The sequence below is a fragment of the Heterodontus francisci genome, chromosome 1 (genome assembly GCF_036365525.1).
Source record: "Heterodontus francisci isolate sHetFra1 chromosome 1, sHetFra1.hap1, whole genome shotgun sequence".
Taxonomy (NCBI): Eukaryota; Metazoa; Chordata; class Chondrichthyes; order Heterodontiformes; family Heterodontidae; genus Heterodontus; species Heterodontus francisci.
Genome location: NC_090371.1, coordinates 58,222,063 through 58,241,408, shown reverse-complemented (window position 1 = coordinate 58,241,408; position 19,346 = coordinate 58,222,063).

The window sequence follows — 19,346 nt, the reverse complement described above, 5'->3', positions numbered from 1 at the left end:
TTTTTACCATGTGCCTACTTACTATTTTTTCATGTTGGTGCTTTGGGCCAGGGCTGTTCATTTTTCACCCTCTCTGTACTAACGCTTTGTCTTCCAGCACACCATTAACATATCGTTTGCCTTTGCTCCATGACACTCTGGTCAGTTATTCTCTGTGACCCTCTGTCCTATCAACACCATGCCTTTTGTTATCTCTTGCCCCACCCCTGTTTTATTTGCTTAAAACCTATTACATTTCTAACATTTGCCAGTTCTGATGAAGGGTCACTGACCTGTAACATTAACTTTGCTTCTCTCTCCACTGATGCTGCCAGACCTGCTGAGTATTTCCAGCATTTCTTGTTTTGATTACAGATTTCCAGCATCTGCAGTATTTTGCTTCTATTAAATTTCAGGTATTGTTAATGCATTCTGGGAAATCATGTACATGTACCATTTTACATTTTAATGTATAAGCTGTTTTTTTTTAAGTGAGGAGGGCGTGTGATATGTCTAATAGCTGAACATACTGTTCTCTATACTGTTCTCTCTGTTGCGGAGATGTATGTAAGATTTGTTGGGCAATGACTGCTTGCACTCTGAGACCTCATATTAGAGTAACTCAGTGAATACACAAGAATTATTGTTGGCAATATTAGTGGGTGAAAGTTTGACATGTTCATATGATATTCCTCAATTGCTATTTTAATGGAGGTGTGAGATGAAGTAAGGTGGGATAAAGCTCGTGTGGAGCATAAACACAGGCCAAATGGCCTGTTTCTGTACTGTAAATATCAAGTAATCATTTATTTTAAACCATAAAACACCTTTGATAAAATAGTGGATGAATGGCATACAAACAGCATTTAGCAATTGCCTGCTAGTGTCCCCTCAGATAATTTCTAACTGTGTATATTTAAGTTTGATCTGTGAGCTTGTATTATCTCCCAAGACCCATTGTACTGTAGGTTTCTTAACTTTTCTCCAGCTGCCTCCTCATGCTTTGTCTCTCAACAGAGTGGTACAATGTTGTTACAAATACTATAGTAACAGTTTAGCAAGTTCCAAGTTCTGGTACAGTTTGTTCTCTCCATGCCAACACACACATGTGCACAATTGGGCTATGAGTTACAAAAAGCTTGTGAAGTTCCCTTATTATATTAACTGCATTTATGTTTTCTGTTTTTGAATTGACTAAATTTCCAGTAGTTTTCCTTTAAAAATATATACAAAAGCTTGTAGCATTCAGAAGTGATAGGCTCAGCCCCATAAGAGTTGGACTCCTGTTGACGCGAGGTAGGAGAATCTACAGGAATTTTATTAGAATGTAAACAAGTTGAAGAGCATCCTTGGAAGTCTGTAGAGGAAGGACTTGAGCAGGGCATTGTGGAAGATAAATTGGAAAAAGGAAAATCCAGGAAAATAAATTAAATGAAAATGAAGAATGAGATTATTTGGGGAAAAGGACATGGAAGATCAGTGGGAGGTATTAAAAAAAGAATATAATGATACCGAACCAGTTTATACCCCTAAAGCGCAAAATTCTACTTGCCAAAAAAGACAGCCATGGACACCCAAACGAGAAAGAAACAACGTAAAATGAAATGAAAAAGCCTGCAAAAATGAAAAAAAAAAATACAGATCCTGGTGAATGGGAAAAATACAAAGAACAACATAGGATGATAAACTAGATTAGAAGAGCTACAAAAAAAAGGAGTATGAAAAGAAACTTGCAAGGGATATCAAAATCAACACGCAAAATTTTTACAATTACACTCGTAAGAAGACGGTTGTCAGAAGCAATATGGGCCTTTTGAAAACTGATAACGGTGATGTTGTCAATGAAAGTAAGAAAATGGTGGACATGCTGAATAAATACTTTGTTTGCATCAGTAAGAGGTCAGTATGCTGGACATCTTAAGGAAACTATTATTGAACCTGGGACAGGGACTCAACAAAGTTAACGTCAGCAAAATAAATAATGAAGGAATTAATGGCACTAAAGAGCCACAAATCCTCAGGACCAGATGGTTTCCATCCCAATGTTTTAAAAGTAGATGAGGACATTGCAGATGCCCTAACTATAATCTTCCAAAGTTCTCTTGATTTGGCAACCGTTTCTTTAGATTGGAAAATTGTGCATGCCACTCTGCTATTTAAGAAAGTTGACATAGCGAAATCAAAGAATTATAGATCAGTTAACCTAATATCTGTTCTTGGGAAATTGGTGAAGTCCATAATTAAGGATAGGGTGACTGAATACCTTGAAAATTTTCAGCTGATAAGAGAGAGTCAGCATGGATTTGTGAAGGGTAGGTCATGCTTGATGACCCTGATTGAACTTATTGAAGCGGTGACTAAAGTAGTGGACAGGGGATGTATATGGATGTTATTTATATAGACTTGCAGAAGGCATTTGATAACGTCTATTATAAGAGACTGTTAGCTAAAGTTGAAGCTCATGGAATTGAGGACAATTTATTGACCTGGTTAGGAAATTGGCTCAGCAACAGGTGACAGAGAGTAGGGATAATGGGCAGGTACTCTAAATCGGCAGGATATGACGTGGTGTCTCGCAAGGATCTATGTTGGGGCCTCAACTATTCACTATATTCATTAATGACTTAGTTGATGGGATAGAAAGCCACATATCCAAGTTTTCTGATGACAAAAATATAGATGTCTTTGTAAGCAGTGTGGATGGAAATTGATATTGATAGCAAATGGGAAATACTGTGGCAAATGAATTTCAAAGTAGACAAATATAAGGCTATCCACCTTGGATCTAAAAAGGTTAGAACAGAATACTTTCTAAGTGTTGAGAAGTTACAAACAGTGGACGTCCAAAGAGATGTGGCTTTCCAGGTATACAGATAATTAAAATGCCATGAACAGGTACAGAAAATAATCAAAAAGACTAATGGAATGTTGGCCTTCATATCTAGAGGAATAGAACACAAGGGGTTCGAAGTCATGCTTCAGCTATACAAAGCCCTGGTTAGATGACACCTGAAGTACTATAAGCAGTTCTGGACACCATACCTTAAGAAGGATATATTGGAGCGAGTGTGGCGCAGATATACTAGAATGATACCTGGACTCCAAGGGTTAAATTACGAGGCGAGATTACACAAACTGGGGTTGTATTCCCTGGAATTTAGAAGGTGGAGGGGTGATCTGATATAAGTTTTAAAGATATTAAGGGGAACAGATAGGATAGATTGGGATAAGCTATTTCTGCTACTTGGGGAATGTAGGACTGGAGACATAGTCTAAAAAAAATTAGAGCCAGACCTTTTAGGAGTGAAATTAGGAAACACTTCTTCATGCAAAGGGTGTTGGAAGTTTGAAACTCTCTCCTGCAAATTGCAATTAATGCTAGATTAATTGTTAACTTTAAAACTAAGATTGATAGATTTTTGTTAGCCAAAGGTATGTGAATGGCAGAACAGACCCAAGGGCTAAATGGCCTACTCCTGTTCCTAGGTTCCTGCTTTGAGGCTTTCCTTAAAGCCTACCCCTTTGACCAAGCTTTTGGCCATCTGCCCTAATATCTCCTTATGTGGCTCAGTGTCAAATTTTGCTTTGTAATGCTCCCGTGAAGGGCCTTGGGGTAATTTGTTATGTTAAAGGTGCTATATAAATACAGGTTGTTTTTGTTGTTGTTGTTTTCCGGCAGTGCGGTGCTCCCTCGGTGTAGTCCCTTCCCCAGTGCAGTGTTTCCTCATGGGTTGCAGATACTGTGGGCTGGATTCTGTAGGCCTGCCGCCGAAATCTGTGGCAGGTGAAAAAAATAGCCAGGCTGCATGCCAAAGAGCCACCGCGATTCCCAGCGCGGTGACTCATTTAAGTAGCTGGGGCGGGTTGGCCCCCCCTGACCACATGAAGGGGGCAGCCCGTCCGTCACTGGCAATGGGGATTTGAGCCCTTTCGGGATTTTTTCCGAAAGCGGGAAATATTTATTAAAAAAATTTAAACTGCTATTTTAGCACCTCTCCACCTCCCTCCAATAACCACAATATTAAAAATTTGCCCTCTCCAGCCCAAAACACTTTCCTTTTTCAAATGACCTTTCCCCCCCTTAAAGCGCATCAACTATAAGCTTTACCCCTTTCCACCATCCCCTCCACCAATGAGAAGATTTTATCGCTGCTCTCCCCCCCATCCCCCGGCCCAGCTAAACTCCGCGTAGAAAAACTGACTTGCTCCTCCCATTACAACCAGTGTTGCACCTTAATTCCCCGGATGGGGATCGGATGGTGCGGGAGTGCCAGCTAGCGGCACGTAGATCGCAACGGGCCCAGAGGTCTGTAGACAGGTATGTAGATTGAATATGTAAATCATGGTCCCATCACCAAGCGGCGGGGAGGCCTCCATGAGGCCTCTCCGTCACCGTTGAGATCAGGCCAGGCCCTGCCGGTGTGAGGTTCGTGGTGGGCCTCATCGGGGCAATTTTCATGCCCCGCACCCCCCCCTCCACTGATCCCGACGTCGAGGCCCCTATAAAATCCAGCCATGTTTCTCCATGCTCCCAATTCTTCCATATTTAAACAGTACAAACAGTTTGGTTTGATCAAGGTGGGTATCTAACCTGTATCTGAGTAAAATACTAGGATTTCTTTTCTGCAGTTTTGCTCTAGTGCAGAAATCATACTGTTTTATGCTGATCTGCTTACACTCTGCCATGGAGAAATAATATCTTGCTGTTACTGCTAAGCTTGGATACATGACTGTGGCTTTTGTCACACCATAATGCTTACATTACATTGAAATTGTTGAACTTTCATGTTGGAACATTTCAGAACGTGCCCCACAGGTGGAACAATAGGGAGTCAGTGCCAAGCCATATTAATGCAAGACTTCATGGTACACAGACAACTGGATTCAGGGTCTCATGGAGTTTTAAGCATTGGGATTCAGCATTGCATTCTCAGTTTCAATAAGGGAAGGACATATAGCTCTCCTAGTCTGTGTAGTGGAGGTGGAACTCTGTACATGAATGCCACTAGGATCAAAACTGATGCAATGCACTCTGTTGTCACATGTCTGTATATGAATTTATATCTTGTTCCAGCATATGTCCCATTCATAGGTTATAAAAGCGGCTGCACTTGGGAGCAGAAAGGACTGGAGGACTGGAGAACAGCTAATGTGGTCCCACTATTTAAGAAAGGTTGTAGAGATAAGCCAGGGAACTACAGACCAGTGAGTCTCACGTCAGTGGTAGGGAAACTAATGGAGAAAATTCTGAAGGAGAGAAGCTATCTCCACCTGGAGAGGCAAAATTTGATTAGGAGTAGTCAGCATGGCTTTGTCAGAGGGAGGTCATGCCTAACAAATTTGATTGAATTTTTTGAGCATGTGACCAGGTGTGTAGATGAGGGTAGTGCAGTTGATGTAGTTTACATGGATTTCAGCAAAGCCTTTGACGAGGTCCCACATGGGAGACTTATCAAGAAAGCAAATGCACACGGGATACAAGGTAACTTGATAAGGTGGATTCAAAATTGGCTTAGCTGTAGGAGACAGAGAGTGATGACAGACGGCTGTTTTAGCGACTGGAAGCCAGTGTTCAGTGGCGTACCACAGGGATCTGTGCTGGGTCCCCTATTGTTTGTCATTTATATAAACGGCATAGATGACTATGTGGGGGGTAGGATCAGTAAGTTCGCGGATGACACAAAGATTGGCCGAGTGGTTAACAGTGAGGTGGAGTGTCTTGGGTTACAGGAAGATATAGATGGGATGGTCAAATGGGCAGAAAAGTGACAGATGGAATTTAACGCTGAAAAGTGTGAGGTGATACACTTTGGAAGGAGTAATGTGACACGGAAGTATTCAATGAATGGCCTGACACTGGGAAGTTCCAAAGAACAAAGCGACTTTGGCGTGTTTGTCCATAGATCTCTGAACGCAGAAGGGCAGGTTAATAGGGTGGTGAAAAAGGCATATGGGATACTTGCCTTTATCAATCGAGGCATAGATTACAAAAGCAGGGAGGTCATGTTGGAGTTGTACAGAACTTTGGTAAGGCCACAGCTGGAGTACTGTGTGCAATTCCGGTCGCCACATTATAGGAAGGATGTGATTGCATTGGAGGGGGTGCAGAGGCGATTCACCAGGATGTTGCCTGGGATGGAACATTTAAGCTATGAAGAGAGGTTGGATAGGCTTGGGTTGTTTTCACTGGAGCAGAGAAGACTGAGGAGTGACCTGATCAAGGTGTCCAAGATTATGAGGGGCATGGACAGGGTGGATAGGGAGCAGCTGTTCCCCTTAGTTGAAGGGTCAGTTTCGAGGGGTCACAAGTTTAAGGTGAGGGGCAGGAGGTTGAAGGGGGATTTGAGGAAGAACTTTTTTACCCAGATGGTGGTGACGGTCTGGAATGCCCTGCCTGGGAGGGTGATAGAGGCGGGTTGCCTCACATCCTTCAAAAAGTACCTGGATGAGCACTTGGCACGTCACAACATTCAAGGCTATGGGCCAAGTGCTGGCAAATGGGATTAGGTAGACAGGTCAGGTGTCTTTGATGCATCGGTGCAGACTCGCTGGGCCTCTTCTGCACTGTATTATTCTGTGATTGGAACACAGCTATTATTATATTTTGAGATACAGCACTGAAACAGGCCCTTTAGCCCACCAACTCTGTGCTGACCAACAACCACCCATTTATACTAATCCGACATTAATCCCACATTCCCTACCACATCCCCACCACCTACCTACACTAGGGGCAATTTACAATGGCCAATTTACCTAACAACCTGCAAGTCTTTGGCTGTGGGAGGAAACTGGAGCACCCGGCAGAAACCCACACAGTCACAGGGAGAACTTGCAAACTCCGCAGAGGCAGTACCCAGAACTGAACTCAGGTTGCTGGAGCTATGAGGCTGTGGTGCTAACCACTGCGCCACTGTGCCACCCCAATTTGTAACTAAGTGGGTGCCTTGGGGTCCAGGGAAGGTACAGAACATCAGGCACAAGGAGGTTAGATGGAAGGTAAAGTTCCTTTTACACGGCCCCAATGTTGCCTTAACTCTAACCTCTGATCCTGCACACCAGGTTCGTGGCTTGCCTGAGTGAGATTGTTAATTTACTGCAAATTGTGATGAATTAAGGACAGATGGTTCTGTTCATTCATACCCACAAATAACTGGGTTGAAGTTCCTGCAAAAATGAGGTTACAGCTCCCTGGGCTGTTGTAGACAAGGAAGGCACAGATATAAGTGATTGGCAAAAGAACCAGAGGTGACACGAGGAAAACCTTTATATATACTGAGTGGTTAGGAATTGAAATGCACTGCTTGACAGGGTGGTGGATTCAGATTCAATAGTAGCCTTCAAAAGGGAATTGGATAATTGAAGGAAAAAAATGCAGGAGTATGGGGAATTAGCAGGGGAGTAAGACTAACTGGGCTGCTCTTTGAAAGAGTCAGCACAGACTCAATGGGCTGAATGGCCTCCTTCTGTGCTGAACTATTATCTGTTCTATGATTCTATTTTTGTCTTTTATATACAACTATTAGGGAATATTAATAAAAGAAACAAAACATCACATTGCTGTTTCTGTGGCTGCCGTATTTCCTTGCTCTGGAGCACAAGTCTTCTCAGTAAGAGGCCGAGATGAATCATCCACTTGGCGCTTCTGACTGAAGATGGTTTCAAATGCTTCAGCCTTGTCTTTTGCACTGATGTGCTGGGCTCCTCCATTATTGAGGATGGGGATGTTTGTGGAGCTTCCTCCTCCGGTTAATTGTCCACTACCATTAAAGACTGGATGTGACAGGATTGCAGGGCTTTGATCTGATCCGTTGATTGTGGGATCACTTAGCCCTGTCAAAGGCATGCTACGTCCACCATTTAGCATGCATGTAGCATGTAGGTATTGTAGCTTCACCAGGTTGGCGTCTCATTTTTAGGTATACTTGGTGCTGCTCCTGGAATGCTTTCCTACATTCCTGATTCAACAAAGGTTGTTCCTTTGGCTTGATGGTAATGATAGAGTAAAGGATATGCCGGGCAATGAGGTTACAGACTATGGTGGAAAATGATTCATGATGGCCCACAGTGCCTTATGAATGCCCAATTTTGTGCTGCTAGAACTGTTCTCGATTTATCCCATTTGGCACGGTGGTAGTGCCACACAAGGGTGTCCTCAGTGTGAAAACTGGACTTTGTCTCCACAAGGACTGTGTGGTTGTCACTCCTACCAATACAGTCATGGACAGATGCATCTGTAACAAGTAGATTTGTGAGGACGAGGACAAGTATGTTTCTCCCTCTTGTTGGTTCTCTCAAGACCTGCCGCAGACCCAATCTGGCAGATATGTCCTTCAGGACTCTGCCAGTTCAGTCAGTAGTGCTACTACTGAGCCACTCTTGGTGATAGACATTGAAGTCCCCCGTCTAGAGTACATTCTGTGCCCTTGCTATCCTCAATACTTCTTCCAAGTGGTGTTTAACATGAAGGAGCACCGATCATCAGCTGAGGGAGGGTGATAGGTGGTAATCAGCAGGAGGTTTCTTTGCTCTTGTTTGATCTGATGCCATGACACGTCATGGGATCCAGTCAATGTTGAAGACTTCCAGGGTAACTCCCCCCCGAATGTAACCACTGTGCTGCCACTTCTGGTGGGTCTGTCCTGCCGGTGGAACTGGACATACCCAGGGATGGTGATGGAGGAGTCTGGGACATTGGCTTTATAGTATGATTTGGTGAATATGACTATGTCAGATTGTTGCATGACTAGTCTGTGGGTCAGCTCTCCCAGTTTCGGCACAAGTCCTCAAATGTTTTTTTTTGTTATTCTTTCATGGGATGTGAGTGTCACATTTGTTGCCCATCCCTAACTGTCCTTGCAAAGATGCCTTCTTGAACCGTTGCAGTCCATCTGGTGTAGGTACACCCACTGTGCTGTTAGGAAGGGAGTTCCAGTTTTTTCATCCAGTGACAGTGAAGGAATGTTGATATAGTTCCAAGTCAGGATGGTGTGTGACTTGGAGGGGAACTTGCAGGTGGTGGTGTTTCCATGCTTCTGTTGCCCTTGCCCTTCGAGGTGGTAGAGGTTGTGGGTTTGGAAGGTGCGGTAAAAGGAGCCTTGGCGAATTAGTGAAGATGACTTTGCAGGGTAGACTAGGCTGGGGGTGCCTTTGTTGTTTCTGATGCCTAGGCCGATGCCAGGTGGTCTGTCCAGTATTATTCTTTTTCGGCTTTTAACCACCAAGGGAAAGGGTGGGTTCAGTTGATTGTGGAGAGTTAAATCCCCTAAAAGTGACGAGTGTTGTCAGGTTAGGATCCTGACATCATCCCATCCATTTCCAGGTTTGAAGGTTTCTTTTTAATATATCATAAGAACATAAGAAAAAAAGTAGGAGTAGGTCATTTGTTCCCTCGAGCCTGCTCTGCCAGGCAATAAGATCATGGCTGATCTGATCGAGGCCTCAACTCCATTTTCCTCCTTGCCCCCCCATGTCATGCTAGGCAAGAATGAGGCACATTAATTTTGGCATGAACATTGATTTTAAACTGTTACTGGAGTGAAGAAAGGACTTGTTAAACAGATCAGCCGTGGCTGGAAAATATATTTGCATATTAACAGACGGTGATTGGAAGGACAAAGGACCATTCCCTGACACTTTCACCCACAATGGACCTTGATCACCAGGTATTGTGTGTAAGAGGAACATTCCAGAGACTGCTAAGGTGATACAACCCAAGACGTGGTCAGACCAGTTAGTCACATGACTAACCTGCTTGGCCACCTGGGTTTTTCTGAATTGTACAAACAGTTTGAACTGAGAGTGTCTATTTGCCCTGGACTGAGAAAAGCTCTCTTGTCTGCTCCCACCTCTTTCTCACAAGCCTCTGAATCCACTGAAGACACATGAACCCCAAGAGAGAAAAATCTCCTACAGTGAACAAGGTTTAAGAAGAATACTGGGCCACAAAGAAAAGCAAGGTCTGCCGACAATCAAGGACTCTACAGTGAGTTCAAAGGACCGTAACAAAAACTCTTCAGATATTGCCTCAAACTTTTATTTTTCTTCTGCTCTTTTCTGTCTCTATTTGCATGTACATATCACGTATGCATGCAAGCATGGGTGCATCGTGTATCTGCAGGTGTCAACCAAATTAGAGTTTAAGTTCAAGTTTTATAAATTTCAACTTTTCTTCTTTAAACCTAAGAAAGCCTTTTTGTGCTGGTTTCTTTGCCTTATAATTGGAAAGCGGTGAACAAGGATTCACCAAGGGGGACCTAAAAACATGGTGTCTTTAAAATTAAACCCTGCTATAGTAAGACCAGGTGAAGGCTGAGAGGGACCCCTAGACACCTTTCTCACCTGGTCATAACATCCATAACCCTTGACTCTCTTGCAGATCAAGAATCAGTCCAACTCAGCCTTGAATATATTCAATGTCCCAGCCTCTGCTGCTTTCTGGGGAAGAGAATTCCACAGACTAATGACCATCTGAGAAAAAAAAAATTCTCCTCATCTCTGTCTTAAATGGGAGACCCCTAATTTTTAAACTGTGCCTCCTAGTTTTAAATTCCTTCACGAGGGGAAACATCATCTCAGCATCTACCCTGTCAAGCAGAATCACAGAATCGTGACAGCACAGAAGGAAACCATTCGGCCTGTCATATCTGCACGGGCTCTCCAAAAGAGCAATTTGCCAAGTGCCATTTCCCTGCCTTCTCCCTGTAGCTCTGCACATTCTTTCTTTTCAGCCAACAATCCAAATCAATCTTGAATGCCTCAATTGAACCTGCCTCCAACACCCTCTCAGGCAATGCAATTCCGATCCTAACCACTTGCTGTGTGAAAAAGGCTTTCCTCATGTTGCTATTGCTTCTTTTGCCAATTTCCTTAAATACATGCCCCCTTTTTTCTCGATTCTTGCACCAATAGGAACAGCTTTTCCCTATCTATCCTGTCCAGACCCCTGATGATTTTGAATACCTTGATCAAATCTCCTCTCAACCTTCTCTTCTCCAAAGAAAACAGTCCCAACTTCTCCATGTAACTGAAATTCCTCATCCCTGGAACCATTCTCGTGAATCTTTTCTGCTCTCTCTCCGATGCTTTCACATCTTTCCGAAAGTGCGACACCCATAACTGGACACAATACTCCAGTTGAGGCTGAACCAGTATTCTATACAAGTTTAACATAACTTCCTTGCTTTTGTACTCTATGCCCCTATTAATGAAGCCTAGGATGTTGTATGTTCTATTAACTGCTCTTTCAACCTGTCCTGTCGCCTTCATTGACTTATGCACATACACACCCAGGTCCTTCTGCTGCTGCAACCCCTTTAGAATTGCACCCTTTATTTTATATTGTCTGTCCGTCGTCTTCCTACCAAAATGAATCGCTTCACACTTTTCTGCATTAATTTTCATCTGTCACTTGTCTGCCCATTCTACCAACCTGTCTATTTTCTTTTGAAGTTCTACACTATCCTCCTCACGGTTCATAATGTTTCGTATCAATTGCAAATTTTGAAATTGTGCCCTGTACACCAAGGTCTAGGTCATTAATATATATCAGGAACAGCAAGGGTCCGAACACCAACACTTCAAGAACTCCACTACAAATCTTCCTCCAGTCCGAGAAACATCCATTAATCAGTACTCTCTGTTTTCTGTCACACAGCCAATTTTGTGTCCATGTTGCTACTGTTTTATTCGTTCGTGGGATGTGGGCGTTGCTGGCAAGGCCAGCATATATTGCCCATCCCGCATTGTCCTTGAGAAGGTGGTGGTGAGCTGCCTTCTTGAACCACTGCAGTCTTTGGGGTGTAGGTACACCCACAGTGTTATTAAGAAGGGAGTTCCAGGATTTTGACCCAGTGGCAGTGAAGGAACGGCGATATAGTTCCAAGTCAGGCTGGTGTGTGACTTGGAGGGGAACTTGCAGGTGGTGGTGTTCCCATGCAACTGCTGCCCTTGTGCTTCTAGGTGGTAGAGGTCGCAGGTTTGGAAACTGCTGTTGAAGGATCCATGATGAGTTGCTGCAATGCATCTTGTAGATGGTACATATTGCTGCCACTGTGCATTGGTGGTAAAGGGAGTGAATGTTGAAGGTGGTGGATGGGTGTCAGTCAAGCAGGCTGCTTTGTCCTGGATGGTGTTGAGCTTCTTGAGTGTTGTTGGAGCTGCACCCATCCAAGCCAGCGGCGAGTATGCCATCACACTCCGAATTTGTGCCTCGTAGATGGTGGACGAACATATGTATTAGGAGCAGGAGTTGGCCACTGGGCCCCTCAAGCCTGCTCTGCCATTCAATAAGATCATGGCTGATCTGATTGTAACCTCAACAACACATTCCCACCTACCCCCAATAACCTTTCACCCCCTTGCTTATCAAGAATCTATCTACCTCTACCTTAGAAATATTTAAAGACTCTGCTTCCACCGCATTTTGAGGAAGAGAGTTTCAAAGACTCACAACCCTCTGAGAGAAAAAATTTCACCTCATCTCTGTTTTGAATAGGTGACCCCTTATTTTTAAACAGTGACCCCTAGTTCAAGATTATCCCACAAGAGGAAACATCTTTCCACATCCACCCTGTCAAGACCCCTCAGGATTAGATTAGATTAGAGATACAGCACTGAAACAGGCCCTTCGGCCCACCGAGTCTGTGCCGAACATCGACCACCCATTTATACTAATCCTACACTAATCCCATATTCCTACCAAACATCCCCACCTGTCCCTATATTTCCCTACCACCTACCTATACTAGTGACAATTTATAATGGCCAATTTACCTATCAACCTGCAAGTCTTTTGGCTTGTGGGAGGAAACCGGAGCACCCAGAGAAAACCCACGCAGACACAGGGAGAACTTGCAAACTCCACACAGGCAGTACCCGGAATCGAACCCAGGTCACTGGAGCTGTGAGGCTGCAGTGCTAACCACTGCGCCACTGTGCCGCCCTTATACGTTTCAATCAAGTTGCCTTTTACTCTACGAAACTCCAGCGGATACAAGCCCAACCCTTCCTCATAAGACAACCCGCCCATCCCAGGTATTAGTCTAGTAAACCTTCTCTGAACTGCTTCCAATGCAGTTACATCCTTCCTTAAATAAGGAGACCAGTACTGTACATAGTACTCCAGGTAGGGTCTCTCCAATGCCCTGTATAACTGAAGCATAACCTCCCTACTTTTGTATTCAATTCCTCTTGCAATAAATGATAACATTCAATTAGCTTTCCTAATTACTTGCTGTACCTGCATACTAACCTTTTGCGATTCATGCACTAGGACACCCAGAACCCTCTGCATCTCAGAGCTCTACAATCTCTCACCATTTAGATAATATGCTTCTTTTTTATTCTTCCTGCCAAAATGGACAATTTCACATTTTACCACATTATACTCCATTTGCCAGATTTTTGCCCACTCACTTAACCTATCTATATCCCTTTGTAGCCTCCTTATGTCCTCTTATGTCCAAGTTACTTTCCTACCTATCTTTGTAACATCAGCAAAGTTAGCAACCATACCTTCGGTCCCTTCATCCAAGTCATTTATATAAATTGTAAAAAGTTGAGGCCCCAGCATTGATCCTTGTGGCACGCCATTCATTACGTCTTGCCAACCAGAAAATTACCCATTTATGCCTACTCTTTGTTTCCTGTTAGCTAGCCAATCTTCTATTCATGCCAAAATGTTACCTCCTACATCATGAGCTTTTATTTTCCGCAATAACCTTTGATGTTGCATCTTATCAAATGCCTTCTCGAAATCTAAGTACAGTACACCCACTGGTTCCCCTTTATCCACAGCACCTATTAGTTCTTCAAAGAACTCCAATAAATTGATTAAACATGATTTCCCTTTCACGAAACCATGTTGCCTCTGCTTGATTACCTTGAATTTTTCTAAATGCCCGACTGCAACAGCTTTAAAAAGGACAGGCATTGAGGAGTCAGGAGGTGAGTTACTGCCCGCAGAATTCCCAGCCTCTGACCTTCTCTTGTAGCCATGGCATTTATGTGGCTGGTCCAGTTCAGTTTCTGGTCAATGGTAACCCCCAGGATGTTGATAGTGAGGGATTCTGCGATGGTAATGCCATTGAACATTAAGGGGAAATAGTTAGATTCTCTCTTGTTTGAGATGATCATTGCCTGGCACTTGTGGCGTGAACATTACTTGCCACTTATCAGGCCAAGCCTGAATGTTGTCCAGGTCTTGCTGCATCTGGACACGGGCCGTTTCATTATCTGAGGAATCGCAAATGGTGCTGAACATGGTGCAATCATCAGCGAACGTCCCCTTCTGACCTTATGATGGAGGGAATGTCATTAATGAATCAGCTGAAGAAGCTGTCCCTTTTATTCCATGAGCCCCCTCAGAAGCTTACTTCTATATTTCAATAAGATCACCTCTCATTCTTCTAAACTCCAATAAGTATAGGCCCAACCTGCTCAACCTTTTCTCATAACTCAAACCCTTCATCCAAGGAAACAACCTGGTGAACCTTCTCTCAACTGTCTCCAATGCAAGTATATCCCTCCTTAAATAAGGAACCAAAAACTGTACACAGTACTCCAGGTGTGGTCTCACTAATGCTCTGTACAGTTGTAGCAAGACATCTCTATTTTTATTCTCCATCCCCCTTGCAATAAAGGCCAACATTTCATTTGCATTCCTAATTCCTTGCTGTACCTGCATGTTAGCTCTTTGTGATTCATGCATGAGGACACCCAGGTCCCTCTGTAGTGCAGCATTCTGCAGTCTTTCTCAATTTAAATACCAAAGTGGATACCTCATATTTTCCCACATTATACCTCATCTGCCAAATGTTTGCCCAATTACTTAACCTGTCCATATCCCTTTGGAGACTCTCTGTGACCTCCTTACAACTTGCTTTCCCAATGAAGATTACAACCAATGCATCCACTGTCTCTGTAGCCACTTCTTTTAAGACCATAGATACAGGCCATCAGGTCCAGGGTACTTGTCAGCTTTTAGTCCCATTATTTTTCCTAGCACTTTTTCTCTAGTGATAGTGATTTTTAAGTTCCTCCCTCCCTTTTGCCTCCTAGTTTTCTTGTATTATTGGAACACTTTTAGTGTCTTCGATCATGAAGACAAATACAAAATATTTGTTCAAAGTCTCTGCATTTCCATTATTAATTCCCAATCTCATCTTCTAAGGCACCTATGTTTACTTTAGCTACTCTCTTCTTTTTCATATATTTGCATATTATATATTTGCAGAAGCTGTTATATATATTTTATATTTCTTGCTATTTTACTCTTACATTGTCTCTTATGCATTCTTGGGATGTGAGCATTGCTGGCAAGGCCAGCATGCATTGCCCATCCCTATTTGTGGCGGCGAGCTCAAAAAATGGCGGCCCACCTATGCAGGCCGCACGCCAAAGAGCCACCGCAATCTCCCATGTGATTAGATTAGATTAGATTAGATTAGGGTGGCACATTTAAATGGTTGGGGTGCCCCGCCCCCAATTACATGGAGGGGACAGGCTGTCTATCGCCGGCAATGGCGTCAGCTGCCTCTGTGGAGGCGGTGGTGCCATTTCCAGCACATTTAAATTTTTAAAGAAGTAACCCCAAAATTAAATAAATAAATTCATAATGCCCCTTTCCCACCCCCCATAACAATTACAGTAACTATTTGCCCTTTCCCCTCGAAACACTTACCTTTTGCTTCTGACCTTTCCACCCAAACTGCACAAAGTTTAAAGGTCAAACCTTCGCACAATCCCCTACACCCATTATGTTTATTTGACCCCATTTCCCCCCATCCCGCACTAAAAATCTTACCTTCACCCACCCTCCCCACCAGTATGGTGCTGTGTTTCCCCAGACGGGGATTTGAAGGTGCAGGAGTGCCAGCTGCCGCGCTGAAGATCAAGGCAGTCCCTCAAGATTGCAGATAAGTTTATTTAAATGTATTAATTTTATTGATTTGAATATTTTAATTGAGGTCCCATGGCCCAGCGGTGGGGGGAGGGGGCCACCACGGAGCCTCGCCGCCACCAGGAGGATTGGACTGGGCCCTCACAGTGTCATGGTCCGTGGCCAGCCTCATCTGCAACCATCTTCAGGCCTCTCCCGCCACAGAACCCAAGGCCTGGGTGAGAACAAAATCCAGCCTCATGTCTCTGGTGTAGTAGTCCAGGCCACTGGATTACAAGTCCAGTAATATTCCCACTATGCTACCATCCCCATGTGAAGGGGCCCTATGCAGCTGTTGGGTAAGTAATTAAAATATTAAAAGAGGTCATTAACTGCTGCTTTAGCCAACCAATGTAGCTTTAACAGTCAGCAGACCTGTTTCCCGAGCTGTCAACAACTCACCAGCATTAACCAGGTGAGTGCACAACGGGAAGTGCTTCTTCAGTGAAGCTCACAAGCTGGGAAGGCTATGATCAGTGAAACTGAAGGGCTCCAGCCATGGCTAGGTGAGAGGCTGCTGCTCACAGCACTTTTTAGAGAGATCTTTCAGTGCTTGACAGGTCATAGAGTCATAGAGTTACACAGCACAGAAACAGGCCCTTCGGACTATCGTGTCCGTGTCAGCCATCAAGCACCTATCTATTCCAATCCCATTTTCCAGCATTTGACCTGTAGCCTTGTATACTATGGCATTTCAAGTGCTCATCTAGATACTTCTTAAATATTGTGAGGGTTCCTGCCTCTACCATCCCTTCAGGTAGTGTGTTCCAGATTCCAACGACCCTCTGGGTGAAATTATTTTCCTCAAATCCCCTCTAAACCTCTTGCCCCTTACTTTAAATCTATGCCCCTTGGTTAGTGATCCCTCCGGTAAGGGTAACTGTTTCTTCCTATCTACCCTATCTATGCCCCTCATAATTTTGTATACCTCAATCAGGTCTCCCCTCAGCCTTCTCTGCTCGAAGGAAAACAATCCTAGCCTATCTAGTCTCTCTTCGTAGCTGAAATGCTCCAGCCCAGGCAACATCCTGGTGAATCTCCTCTGCACCCCTCCAGTGCAATCACATCCTTCCTATAGTGTGGCAACCAGAACTGTATACAGTACTCCAGCTGTGGCCTAATTAGCATTTGTCAACTTCTTGGAAGTCACCACCTGCCTTTCGCCTCACTCCCTTCAGCTGCACTTCCCTGCTGCCAGTCTTCATTACAGTATGGAAGCAGCTTATGCAACTCAACCTTGCATCTCTGATGAAGAACAAGAGCAGCAACAAAATTAGCAACAACAGCGCCAGCAGCAGCAGAAACAGCCCCATTGATCAGAAACTTAACTGTTCCAGCCATATAAATAAGAGCAGGTTAGAGGTTGGGAATTATGATGCGAGTAATTCAACTCCTGACTCCCCAAAGCCTTCGACCATCTACAAGGCACAAGTCAAGAGTGTGATGGAATACTCTCCAATTGCCAAGATGAGGTTCCTGGAGAGAGAAGATTGAGTGGAGCTGCAAGGTGTGTTGCCCTGAGGAGTGCTGTGCAGGAGAATGCTGGGAAAGGCGGCGTGTGGGTCTTAGAATCTGCAAGTGTCATGTTATTCACCTTTCCCACCCTCCTGAAGTCATTGATCCTCTTGATGCCCTGCCTTCCTTGGCCTCTTTCATTCATGACTACTTGGTTTGAGAGGCTGGCCTCTTCCTCCCTCCCTTCAGATCCCACAGCAGGACCTCCAGCCAAGAGTCAGAGACCCAAGGGGTCCATTCCATTCCTGTGGCTGTTGCAGCCTCAGGAATCCTTGTCCAGTTCAGCCATTCTGACCCCTAATTAGGAGTCCCTCTAATTAGAAATCTTTCCTTTCCAGAATCAACGTGTTAGCCCGCCTGCCCTCTCTGATTGGCCTGGGAAACTGTAGACAGGATGCTAGTGCCGTGGTTCAGTTAAGGAACCATGGCAAAGTCCAGTGAAGCTGTCTAAAGATTCCTGAACAGCTATAGGTCCCACCATTTCGGCAGGGACCATCAGTTGAAAATTCCCCCCTACAAGTCTGAGGTTTAACTGCTCCCACCATTTTCCACTCTTTCTCCTCCAAATCCATCACTGCCATTAAAAGGGCAAAATGGAATTCCCATTCTGAGCAATGTGGTTGTTGCGAAGGAAGCAGCTGCTAACGGCAACAGGGCTGTGACAATAGGTCTTTGTAAAAGGAATCGTGTAATGCAAAAATACAGCAGCAAGAAATACACTAAAGATAATGTCAAAACAGCTATGTGAAAATTAAAAAAAGACAACTTTAAATATAATAGTAAACAATAATTTATACCTTTAAGAATCAAATTTCTCAAAGCCAGAGCAGGAAATCCCAGGAACAATGATTTAAAATTGGCACACTGAAAGAGTGAACAGGTTAAAGAAAAAAAAACACTGATTTTGGAGTGGCATCAATATACATATACATTAACTAAAATTAAGAGTTGTAATGAGACTCACTCAAAACATTTAAGTAAGCAAATTTGGCACCTCAAGAATCAGATGCTCAGGCTTGTACCAGCACTGAACTGGCCCCAGAGTGAAAGAGAACAAGACTGCTCTGTCATCAGACTGAGGACCAGCCTGCTGAATCACACTTCAATATTGAGGCAAAATGCTTTAAAAACAAATTGGACAGTAAATCTGTTTAGATGCAACTGGATTGAAAAGGGACTTGATATGAAGAACTGTGAGGAGTGACAGTCAAACAATCAGGCAGCTGACTGAATGAAAGGGAATTGTTGTGAACCACACCCCAGACAAGAATGTAGCTTAAGATGGCAAATTTTTTTGGAATCAGCGAGGGACAAAGCGCAGAAGAGCAATAGTTATAGGGGACTCTATAGTAAGGGGCACAGATAGGCGCTTCTGTGGACGTGAAAGAGACTTTAGGATGGTGTGTTGCCTCCCTGGTGCCAGGGTCAAGGATGTCTCTGGATGGACAGGGGGCATTCTGAAGGGGGAGGGTGAACAGCCAGAGCTTGTGGTACACATCGGGACCAACGACATAGGCAGAAAGAGTGATGAGGTCCTGCAGGGGGAGTTTAGGGAGTTAGGAAGAAAGTTAAAAGACAGGACCTCTAGGGTTGTAATCTTGGCATTACTCCCTGTGCCACGTGCCAGTGAGGCTAGAAATAGGAAAATAGTGCAGCTAAACACGTGGCTGAGCAGCTGGTGTAGAAGGGAGGGTTTCAGATATTTGGACCATTGGGATCTCTTCAGGGACAGATGGGACCTGTACAAGAAGGACGGGCTGCATCGAAACAGGAGGGGCACAAATATCCTGGCTGCAAGGTTTGCTAACGTCACTCGGGAGGGTTTAAACAAGTGTGTCAGGGGGGTGGGAACCAGAGCAGTAGGACAGCAAGTTAAATAAATGAGGGGGAACTAGTAAATAAGGCCAGTAAG